Below are 11,165 nucleotides of genomic sequence, written 5' to 3'. Positions count from 1 at the left end.
TCAGGGCCCTTACAAAGGTGACTGAGAAAAGAGAAGCTGGCTATTAGGATAGGCTTAATCAGAGTAGGACATACAGAAAGACCTGAGAAATGCATGTGCACAGAAAGACAGCCATATGAAGAGGAAGCAAAAAGGCGGCCATCTTCAAGTCAAGGAGAGATGCTTCAGAAGTACCTGAACTTTCTGACGCTTTCATGTTGGACATCCAGCCTCCAGAACTACGGGAAAATAAACTCTGCTGTTTAAGCCATGCAGTCTTTGGTATTGTCTTACGGAAGCCCTACAAATGAACTTAGGTGTCATTAGAAACCTATCAGAATAGATTAAATTAAGGAAAGTAGTTTGGAGGGAGTTATCAGTTTACCAAGGAAAAGCAGATCAGAAGGGCTGCTAGATTGATGAATGAAATAAGGAGTGGGCTATCAAAAACACAATTATCAGACAACTTTTAGGGCTTATTGAAGTTAGCTAAAAATAATTTGGGGCCGTCAGTATAAACAATAGATATTTTTGTGGTTAAAAAATAAAGTTCTACTCTGAAATACCCAATAAACTGAAAAACTCTCATTTCTCCTGTGTCTTTTATATTCTTTTCTATTCCAATTTGATGTCAACTGTGACATACTAACAAATAATTAAAGAAAGTAATATTAATTTACTTAAGTCAAATTATGTCAAGGCTCACCAGCAATAAAAAGAGGCTGTTGCAATACAACATTCTCTGAAATAACCACTAAAAATCAGTATGAATGATTGCCATGTGATTTGAGCCACCAATACTCAATACCCAGAGCAAATGGATGTTTGGATTTATCTAGGGCTATGGATTATCAAAGTTGGCAGAAATTTGAGGGTCATCATTGTTACAGCTAGTGAGTGGAGCGTTAAAATGTAAACCACGAAATACAGAACAGATTGAGAGGAATACTGAGCTAGAAGTGACTAAGAAACAAAAGGGAAGTGAAGAGAGCTCTGCGCTTTTGTGGAGGAGACACAAGGGAAGGCAAGAGAAGAAAGGTCAGGAAAAGCAGGGGAAAGTTAATATTTATTTCATGTTTATTCTAACACGGGTAACATCATCACTGTTTTTCAATGGAGGAAATGGAGGTATGGAGATGTTGAGTAATTCGTGCATAAGCACAGAAGTATGGGGCCAGCATTCAAACCTGGGTCTAATAGAATATAACCCATGCACTTTCCACTACTCTCTACCGGCTGGAAAGTTAAAGAGCCATAGGTGTAGAAACAGAAGAAAGGCAGGAGGCAATTAAAGAGACAAAACTTTAAGTCTTAGATACTGGATTTGACACAGGCTTGAAGAGGAGTTTCAAAAGCAGAGTGGAGGTGAGCTCACTGGAAGAGAAGTGACAAAGAGCCAGAACTTTGTGCATGTGACATAGCATAGGCCATACCTGTGGAGATTTCAGGTCAGAGGAGACAAGGTCGAGGACTTTGAGGAACATTTATTCCTCAGAGCTGCTGCTTCAAACTAGACAAAATAATCTATATCAAGATTGTATGCTCCTTTTTTTCTGGGGTGAAAAAGCTTTATGGTAGCAATACTAAATTTTGAAAAGTTTTCTCTCTAACAGTATTCATAACACGTAAGTTAAATGTTACATTCTGGTTTTTGTGAGAAAGTACATAGGATTAGGTAGTACAAAGAAAGTATATTTCCAGTTCATTTGATATTTTGAATTTATCTTAAAAGTCATTTATTCTTGGATTTTGACCTCTGATCCTGACCATAGTCATGATTTTAACTCTGCAATGAGAAATGTTAACTATGAAATGTCAATCAGTTAAGTTGAGGTACCTCCCGCTTGCTATCAAGGAAAGAACAGTGAGTTACCAGCACATCTGACAAAGCTGCTGCTCCATGCATCACGCAGAATGGGGAAAGATGTCTTCATCTCCCTGTACTCTGTAGGTGGAGCGGCTGTATCTCAGGGCACATCAGAGTTTCTGAAATAACAATACTGTGCACTACATATTTTCATATCTCTTGGATCCATCACAATGCCCCATAATTATCAACTTCCTGTCATAGAACTCAGAGTATTTGAGAAGAAATAAAAATACTATGACTCACACTGTCTGCACTGCCTGTGTTACTTAAATATCACAGTCTAGTTATCTAATAAAAAAATCCCTGAAAATCCATTTGCATAGCATGTACCCACAGTCTTTAAAATAGATAGAGAAAAACTGTCTAACAGTTGCTATACATAGATACCCTATTGTTTAATTATTTAGATGATTGCTATTTAATTGTAATTCAAATGAATCATCTTCTAAAAGTTCATTTTTTTAAGATAGAAGGGAACTTTTATTTTAATGAGGTCCAAAAATAAAATTTATTCATTATCTTAATAAGTATCTTCTCTAATTATCTGAGTATCCAGAGCTGACACATGAAAAATATTAACTATTGTTGTATGCTTTGACTTTTTATAATATTTAAGTGCTCACTTGTGTGCCAGGTTATAACGTGTGTGTGTGTGTGTGTGTGTGTGTGTGTGTGTGATGTGTTATGTAATTTTAGTCTTACCTTATGGACTAGGTATTATTATCACCGTTTAGAAGATGAGGAGGCTAAAGCCAAGGGGGTTAAATAACTTGTTCACATGGTCAGTAAGTGAGCAAGTGGTAGAACCAAGAGTTGTGTCTATAACTACAAATAACCCAAATTCAAATTCAAACATAAATGTGGCAAATTTTCTTCTTTGTGTATCTTTTTATAATACCAGCATTTAATATACTAATAATTTACATTTATTAAGTATTTGTCATGCTTCAAGAATTGAATATGAAAAATTTGATCTTTACAATATTTTCATGATATGAATATTGTATAAGGAAACTGAAGCAGAGGTATCCTATTGATAGTAAATGATGGAGATGGATCCAAACACAGGTCTGAATCATTTCTATTAACTACTATGTTACCTTTTTAGTTCCAGCTTGAGTATCAAGCTGTTAGTTCCAGCCATGTAAGTGTGGCTTTCCCAGGCCTAAATTAGAGTAAAGCAGAGATGGATTTATTTTTAAAGTTCCTCTAGTCAGTTTTTAATTGAAGATTTTGGCTTGACATAGCCAGGGGAGTAGTTATTAAGGATCCAACTTAGTATACTATATTTCTTATGGCTTCTCTTGTTCCTCCCTTGTAACCATGACCTCAACATTATAATATATTATAATGTAGCCTATCTAAACCAGCTGTTTAAATCAAGGCCTGAAGTATATGATGTGTTGTATATCAGATATTAATATTATTCTATAGTATTCATAAGTTGACAAAGTGAACAGAAATCTTGGATGGGGGCCTAATGCTGCATTCAGGATCCAGAATTCCACCACGTGTTCCATGATGTGAGACATGGGGTCAATATATAATCCATTACTACAGGCAGAGGGCTGTGTGTGTTTATTAACTGAGCTTTGTTTTCTCTGGACGTCTCTCAGTCTAAATAACTTTGCTTTCAAATCCCAGCATCTTCCTCATTGAACATTGCCTCTCTTTTTTTATTTTTACTTATTCTAGTTTACTTTTTAATCACAACCCGAACCTCAATATGAGTGACTAAAGTAGGAAGAAACATTGGAGAAAACCAAACAGTAATAAACATTCTGTGTTTATGTAGAGAGCATTTTAATTTCGGAGAGCAAGCATGTATAGTTCCATTCTTCGTGTCTGTTTTAACTCGAAAACATCATGTTCAAAGTCAAAATATGAATCTACCTAAAAATGATTCCCATAATACATTAATATGTAAGTTAATTCTTTAACAGTGTCCAAGACAGACTAATCTCTTCTCTTTAGCAAACAGAAAAATTGTATGTCTCACACATGACATTTTCCCTATGATTTGTTAAGTTTCATTTGGAAGTGAAGTGTCTTTCTGGAGTCAACCTTAATTTTCTGATGGATGCTGCTTTGTATCTTATCATGAAGAAACCACAAGACAATCATACTTTTCACAGTTATTTTTTTTAAAAAGAGATACAGGAAGAGAGAGAGAGAGAGAGAGAGAGAGAGAAAGAGAGAAAGAAGCATCAACTCATTGTTCCACTTAGTTGTGCCACTGATTGCTTCTCATATGTCCCCTGACCAGGACTTGAACCAATGACCTTGGAGTTTGAGCTGGCACCCTTAGGGTCAAGCCCTGACCGGGGATTTAATTGGTGACCTTGGCACTCTGGGAAGACACTCTATCCACTGTGCCTCCACCCAGAGCCTCACAGTCATTCTTAACCATTCTCATTTTTTGTTCAACTAAGGTTTTACATTTTATTCCATCATTAATCTTTATAAGATCTATAGATTTATTACTCATAGATTGCATTTCCAAGAATCACTGAATCAAATATTTTGCACAAAACGTGATTAGAAGCCCATTCTTTCAAGATAGAGGGGAATAAAATGTATGTCAGCCTTCTTCAGACTCAAGGTCTTTTCACCTCTAATTTGAAAATAACTGTCTTTTTGATGAGCTGTCAAAACTCAGTTGAATATAGTTGTGAGAAACCTCAGCTGGCTGGGCTCTAGGAAAATGAAGACCACAAGGACAGTACAATATATTTAGAGAATGCTAACATAGCCACTGACATAGGGTGACCAGGAGTAGTGGCCTTCTTAGTACTTCTGCTATACTATGAAACTGATGGAGTCAAGTCTTAGTTGGAAGTGTCATTATCAATTTACAAGGCAATTCAATATAGAGATGGTCATGGAACAGAAGGACATATATATAGTAGGAGCTAGTGGAAGTCAAGGAAGTGGCACTCATAGTTTCTAGTCACCTGGCTATTGAATAAAGAACCACAATCAGGGATCAGAGACAAGATTTAGCCTTCTACTATCAAACTCTGCCCTTCCCACATCAGCAGTGGGATAGGAACTAAGCAGGTCTGATGCTGGCCAAAGAAACTGGGCTTCTGGGTAGGGTTCGGGATCCAATAGAAAGTTTGAATCCTAAAAAAAAAATCCAGGGCACAGAAATTACGTGAATTAACATGTGGCATATCCAATGTGTACCTAATTCTCTGCCTATTGAGAGTGCAATGCAACAAGACCAAAGACTAATCACATCAGTCAATACTCAATACAGTAGTTTGAACCCATTAATTACATTGCATCTCAAACTTTAATGTACAGATAAATCACCTGCTGATCTTGTCAAAATGCAGATTCTGTTTCTGGGGCACTGTGAGACTGGGTTTATGGTCTGCATTTCTAACAAACTGCCAAAGGATGATGAAACCAATAGTCTGAGAACCACACTTTGAGCAGGAACATACTGCTTGCCTTGTTCAAGATACCAAAGATGAATGAAGATGAGGGTTAGGGGTGGGGGAGATGAATGCAGATTAAAGAAATCAGTGCTTAGAATCTGGAGAAGCTGGGGAACACAGAGTAGTGACTTATAGTCAGTGACTATGGAGTTAGGAGCAGCCATAGGCTTACAAAGTCCCAGGAGAATTGTGGGGTCAAGCTGTGCCAGTGTGGGCATCCTGTGATTCCTTTGGGCAGTGATAGTGTCAAGTAAAGGGGGCAAGTCTGCTTTTCTGAAACTCCTTGGCTAGCATATTTGCTCTGAGGTGGTAAGTTCTTCACTGTGGTGGAAGCTGTGACTAAAGACAGGTATTAGAATTTTATTTTCTGACAAGTCTTCTTTTCTCAGTTGTGTTAGCCCTCCCTTTCCTGATGGTCTAGCCAAGTAATATGTTTGGGGGTAAAACATGCTCTTTTATTGTAGGAGCCATCTTGAGCTCAGAGAAGAAGTTCTGCCAGCCATAAAAAGCCAGTGACTCGTATCATTTCTACAGAAGAAAATTGAACTCAGGGTGGTAAAAACTAACTTCAATGACAGTCTTTCCTTTTTTTCCCTAAAAATATCAGTTTCTGCCAGTGTCAAGCTGCTACCAGTCTAATTAAAATAATAACTTATGAATGAAGACAAATTTTAAAAATGATAAAATTAAAGCTCATGTTCTGAAATTGGGCAGAACCCAAGTGGTTTTTATTATAGCCAAACCAAGGTCTAAGCCAGAGCAATTCTGATTCTAGCGTTTAGTCCTCTAAGTATTAGTAGGCATTACTCTCAGAAACTAGATGTTTGGTCTCTCCCAGGAAATTTCCAGTTACAAAGTTGAATATAATGCACTAGGAATCTGTGCTCTCTGAGACTGCGGAGGATAGTTATAAGAACAATCTATATACTTTACATGTCAGTTTATAGCACACTTCATCTCCCCACTATCTCCAAAAATGACAGCTTGATTATAATGTAATTATCTTCTGTTGTGAAGCTAGTGCATAATTTTATTTCCAGATGGGTTTATGCTGCTTATGTTTAAACTCATTACTGGAAAAGTGGTCATGGAACAAAACATAAATAAATAACTTAAAGGCAGACCATTATAAATTTCTTTAAAGAGGAGAATCTTATAAGGTAAAGATTGCAGGGAAAGCACTCCCAGTCTGCCTTATGTCATGTGTATCCCACTGTTTGAAAGATAAATATCTCTCTTTTAAGAGAACAGAGGCAGTTCTGAGTCAGTGAAGATGTTTCTATGGAAATGAAAAAAATATGCAAATACCGCCATAAGAACTGAAAGAACATGAAAGCATCCCCGTAACAGATAATTTGATCTGGTGGGAGACTGCATTACACAGAAAGGAGGTACAGATAAGCCAGTGTCAAGGTCCACTGGAAAGCATGCTGCTCAAATGTCATGTTATGTACAGATGAACAGAAAATATAATCATAGTCATCCCACAAATAAATTCTTCATGTTTATGAAGAAAGGTTGATTTCTTATTCTGTGCCTACAAAGGACTGTGGTAGATTTAGTCCTCTTGACTTCCAGTATGATAGTATTTGTTTAATCTTTAATCTTTGAAATGTTCCATAATTTGATTTATGAAGTGATAATGTTAATAGAGTCTAAAGTTAGGTGCCCTCATACTATACATCCAATCGCATGACCTTTGAGGCGTACTTAATAAGGTTGACTTATTCATTCACCACACTTTCTTCAATCATGTGCCAGACACTGTAATAAAAACAATGTAATCAGCATTATTAAAAAGATGCCTGCAGGATCCAATGAGAACTCTGAAGTAAAAACATTTTAACTTTAGACCTAGGTGTCTATCTCAGTGGACCCTGAAACCAGGCCTTCCTGCTAATAGATGCTAACAACTGTGTTTCTTTTCCTACCTGCCACTCTACTTCACTAACAAGGCTGACTAGTGAAGGGCTTTCTTTGCTGAAGTCAGTCTGTAAAGACTGCAAGAGATTACTACATCTTCAAATGCATAGACATCAATACAGAGCAATAAAGGTCATAAAAACTCAGGGAAATATAGCACTACCAAAGGAATAAAATAAAGCATAAGTAACAAATACTAGAAAATTTAATATTTATGAACTACCTGAAAACCAATTCAAACAATCATCTTAAAAATCTCTGTACACTAAAAGAGAACACTGATATAGACAGCAAAATAAAAATTGAGGAAGTGATACATGAACCAAATGAAAACTTTAACAAAGATGTAGAAGCCATAAAAATGAAATTCTGGAGCTAAAGAACACAATCACTGAATTGCAAAATTCAGCAGAGAATTACAACATAACACCTGGTGAAACAACAAACTCAAAGACAGATAATAATAATTTGAAATTACTCAGAAGATTCAAAAAGAAAAAAGAGTAAAGAATGCCTATAGGACTTTTAGGATATCAGCAAAGAAATCAGTATGTGTAATATGGGAGTCCTAGAAGTAGTAGAGAAAGAAAAAGTAACAGATAAAATAATGACAGAAAATTTTCCAAATCTGTGTAGGGAAATAAATATCTAGATTTAATTAAGTCTAAAGAAGTCCAATTATATTAAACATAAACTCTTCACCATGACACATTATAAACAAATTGTCAAAAGTTAAAGACAAAGAGTAAATTTTAAAAGCAACAAGAGAAAAGCAACTCATTATATACAAGGGAGCCCCCATGAGACCATCAGAGGATTTCTCAGTTGTAACTTTGAATGATGGGACAGAATGGGATGATATATTCAAAACACTGAAAGAAAAAACAACAACAACTAAGCTATCAACTAAGAATACTTTACCTGACAAGCAGCTTTCAAAAAAAGGCAGGGAGATAAAGATTTTCCCAGAGGGGCAAAAGCTAAGGGACTGCATCACCACCAGATCTGTCTTACATGAAATGTTTAAAGGAAGTTCTTCAATTGGAAATAATTTTTCTAATTAGCAATATGAAAACTTGACAAAATAGAAAATCCAGATAAATATATAGTCAAATTCAGAATACAGTAATACCTTGGTTCTCATTGACCTCAGTTATTGTTGGTTTTGGTATTCATCGATTTTTTCTGCAAAAAATTTGTCTTGGTTTTTGTCGGTTGCCTTGAATTTTATCAGCATACCCATGTGACCTCGCTGCTAATTTTGCAAAATCAAAGGGCGACCATGTGTTTTTCTGCGCAGTGTGGCATTGTTTCTTGTTGTGTGAGCATCACCCCGTACGCCTAGCCAAACAATTCCATTGCTTTCCAGTGTTCTTGTGCTTTTTTTTAATGATTATGAGTGCTAATACAGTAATTGGATTTACATTGATTCATATGGAAATAATTGCCTCGGTTTTCATCAGTTTCCGGTTTTACCGACTGTTTTCAGACGGATTATCAATGAAAACTGAGGTATCACTATATTCTAATACTAGAATGGTGATGCAAAAAAATCACTTTTACTGTAATAAAAAAAGTTAAAAGTCAAAGGTATTAAAATAGATATACATAAAATAATCTGTTAATCAATACAGATTATTAAAATATGTATGTTATGACTTCAATAACAAAATATAGGCAGAGAGAAAAAAAGTGTAGCATTTTTGTATGCAATTAAAGTTAACAGTTGTCAGTTTAAAATCAACTGTTTTAAGTATATATTAGATGTTTTATGTAAGTCTCATGGTAATCACATAGAAAAACCTGAAGCGTTTTCAAAATAGAAAGAAAAAGGCTTCAAAGGATATCACCACAAATAATCATCAAATCACTCATGAAGACAGAAAGAAAGGAAGAAAGAAACTAAGAAACTATAAAAGTAAAAAAATGGCAGTCTGTTTCCTGTCAATCGTTGTTTTTAATATAAATAGATTAAATTTCTCAATCAAAAGACATTGATTAGCTAAATGGATAAAAACAAATTAATGGAAAGACTATAGCTAAAATACTGTATTGTATACTAAAAATTTATAAAAGGGGTGATATTATATTGTGTTCTTATTACAAAATTAAATAAAGGGACAGAAGAAAACTTTGGGAGATGATGGATAGGTCTATGACCTCAATAAAGATGGTTTTGTGGGTGTATATTTATCCTCAAACTCATCAGTTACATACATTAAATATATACAGCTTTTTACAATACAATTATACCTTAATAAACTGGTTTTAAAAAATAAAATAATAAAATTACGAATATAAAAATGTGCGTTGAACTACATGGTGCAATTTTATTTATATATATAGTGTCTACATTGTTTAAAGAATTGAGAATGGAAGTTATTCAGTGCAATGTCCAAAGTGTCAGCTCACTTCTGTTCTTCAATCATATGTATTACATTCACAACTGTTTTCATTTCTAGCTACCACCTCACCAGGGGTATTCTTTTCAACTCAACCCTGGAGTTCTATTTATTATAGGTTATTAAAAATGTTCTCTGACATTTGAAAAAACAGCCCAGAAAAATCTAATGCTAGTTGAAAAACTACATGTGTCAGTTTAACTTTAACTACTGTTACTGTTAGTACCCATGTGAGGGCCCTGTCCTCTGAGCCAAGGATGAAAAAAATATATATATTTAGAAGGAATATTTGGTAAAAACTTATAAAGGCCAGGATTATCATCATCCTTAGATCCAATTGCTAAAATAGATTGGGACTAGTTACTTTGATGTCAATCACATTGAAAGGAAGCAATCTTATCTGACACTACATAAAGAAATCAGTATAAGATAAAGAGCCTTATCTTCAGATATTAAGCAAACCCAGCAATAAAGGTAGTATGTTATATAAATTAAAAACCCATTAACCTTTCCATAGTAGGCTCCATGATCCTAGAGTAAAATCATCCTAACCTAGAAGCTATGGACACTAGTCTATGTCACACTTAATACCATTTTATCATTCCCAGGCTATTCCAAGAAACATAAATACCAGCTCTGTCCTTTCATTTTGTTAACTTAGATAATGATCTAATACAAGGTCTTACAATGCCTCAAGGGGCATTACACCCATTGTTCTCCAAGAAATAAGAATGTAGGGGCAAATGTCTTAAGAGATCCCCGAAATATCATGCATCTTGGCTTTCTAGATTTTTGCTAAATGGTAATATTTTCTTCACATGGTATATTAGTATCTGAGGGCTACCATAATAAAGTGCCCCAAATTGAGTGGCTTACAAAAACAGAGTTGTATTTTCCCACAGTCTGGAAATCAAGATGTCTCTGCCTAGCTTCTGGTTGTGGCCATTAATTGCTGGTGTTCCTTAGCTTATAGTTCCGTTCTCAAGAGAGTTATAATATGAGACTACAACAAGATGAGATGCTATGCAGTTTTTCATTTTTAGGCTGTGCAAATTTTTGCATGACAGCTATTTTGTAACATTTTTGCTAAGTAATAAAGAAAGCCCACTTTCCCATGTCCTAGTGGGAAAGAAAAAATTATAATTCAATATTATCATTGTCAACGATTTTGAGTATAAAAAAGTCACCTGCCCCAGGTTTGATATAAGCAGGTAGACTCCAAAGATCCCAAAAATGGAAAACACTTTTTCCTTTTAAAATAGAGAAGGTTTTCACTGTTCAAATTACTGAAGCAAAAACACATCAATAACAAAGGGCTGAGAAAACTAGTATGTATAGTCTCTGGTTATATCCTTTTTACTAAATGGTGCCTTGTGTAGAAAATAAAAAAGTTTATTAAATATCTTACTATTTGCCGATACTTGGAGTGTTGATTCCCTTATGTATACAAAAAAGATAATTACCTTAAGAACTAGAAAGAAGAAAGTCTTTCCCATTCTTTAGACAAGAATTTCCCTAAGCTATATAAAACGACAAAAATACATT

The sequence above is a fragment of the Saccopteryx leptura genome, chromosome 8 (assembly GCF_036850995.1).
Source record: "Saccopteryx leptura isolate mSacLep1 chromosome 8, mSacLep1_pri_phased_curated, whole genome shotgun sequence".
Taxonomy (NCBI): Eukaryota; Metazoa; Chordata; class Mammalia; order Chiroptera; family Emballonuridae; genus Saccopteryx; species Saccopteryx leptura.
Note: the sequence above shows the minus strand (reverse complement) of the source record.